We start from the raw sequence: 1,826 nt of genomic DNA on the forward strand, positions 1-1,826 counted from the left end.
CAGAGAGGGCCGGCAGCAGTTTCTTATGATGACATTGATGCTGCTGCTGATGGGGATGATAATGTCAAGGAGGACATCAGCGATGCTGGCCACCCCTTGCCACTGCCCCAGCGCACATGGTCTGCCTGTGTTCACTACAGGTTGAGATGATCAAAGTGAAGTTCAAGGCTGTTATTGACTGCAAAGTCACAGGTTCAGTTACCTTTCTGCGACTGCCATGGTAGCCAGGGTCTATTTGTGTCTGGGTCTGTGCCCTTCGGAGGGACAGTGTCCACACTGGTCCTCAAAAGAAAGCCCCATACCTTTGAATCGCCATGGGGACAATTTATATTTACTTTTTCTGTAACTTCTCTTTTTTATTGGTTTACAACACCATATTTGAGTTAGAGGAGTACAGTGTTACCACACCACACCCACCATCCCTGGTAACACTTTACATTCCCTAAATAACCATAGAGATTTCATGCCCTCCTTCAAATCTTCTAATGTCTCTCTGTAACACATGAGCAAAAAGTCACATTCTTTCTCTTAGCACAGGAAGTTAACCTTTTGTGACCCAACTCTCCAGCTTCCACCCAGGCTTAATCTTATAATTTTAGTTTCTTCATCAGGTTTCTTCTCTAGACTATCAAGCCACTGCTCATCCTTTAAAATTCAGTTCACATACCAGCTCTACCAGGAAGTCTTCTTCGAACACTGGGTTTTGTTCAGATGCTCCCACCCCCACACATGATCTCCAATGGGGCCAGGCAGCAACATAGGCTGGTCAACTACTTAGTCAGAAATGACTGGAATTAAATAATGACCAACTTTCCTGTGCTCATGTTCACTTGACAATCATTTACTGAGAGTTCATGATGCTTTGCAGTTATATTCCATGTCATCCACACAATTAGTCTCCACGGCTGGAAGATTGCTATTCCTATTTCACTGCTGAGGAAACTGAGGCACCAAAAGGTCAAGAGACTTCTCCATGTTTACCCAGAGATGAAGCCAGGAAGCAAACCTAAACAATCTGGCCTCAGAGTCTCTGCTTTTAACCACTACTTCATGTAGAAGAAATGAAACATATATGGATGCTGACTGACATCGTCAGGTATTATAGACAAAATGAATGTGTCCCCCCCCCAAAACTCATATGTGAGAAGGTGACCATCTGCACCCATTATGGGACCTGTCATTCTCTTCTGTAGTAGTCGCCTTATCTTTTTCCTCATGAGATAGTGAAGAGTGCTCATCTCTGTAGGTCTGTCCCTTAGCACAATTCCTGGTTTATTACATATGCTTGGCCAGTACTCAGATAATTAATTAATTAGAAATAAACTGATGGGGAATTCCTGATAAGGGCTGGGGTAGAGTGAGAGTCAAAATTCAAGATGCAGAAATGCCTGTGACTGTCATCCACTCCTGTTTTAATGCCTTAGAAAAGAAGAAGTGAACACAGGTGCCATGGAAGGATCTGGACAACCACTAATGTGGGTGACCCTGCTCAGAGATCCAGTGAGAGAAGTTGGAAGAGGTGTGCTTTGTCTTCCCTAGAAAGGTTTTAGAACAGAAAGGAAAGGTCTTTATGTATCTATTGGCAAAATCAATTGAGGGGAGATTTTATTTTCTACCCTGAAAGGTATAACTTGGATCACAGGATCTTGGTGAGAATCTTGGTTAACTCAAGATTCCTTCACCTGTAACTGTAAGTGAACTCTGTTAATCTTCCTTCCAGGGAAATTCAAGTAGGAATCTTTCTTGGAGTAGAAGAAAGCCCTTGAATATGACATTAGGAATATTCCTTCAGATGCTGAGTGACATTATTCTGTTATTCTTCCTCT

Source organism: Condylura cristata, unplaced genomic scaffold, assembly GCF_000260355.1.
Source record: "Condylura cristata isolate star-nosed mole 26May11 unplaced genomic scaffold, ConCri1.0 scaffold00024, whole genome shotgun sequence".
Lineage (NCBI taxonomy): Eukaryota > Metazoa > Chordata > Mammalia > Eulipotyphla > Talpidae > Condylura > Condylura cristata.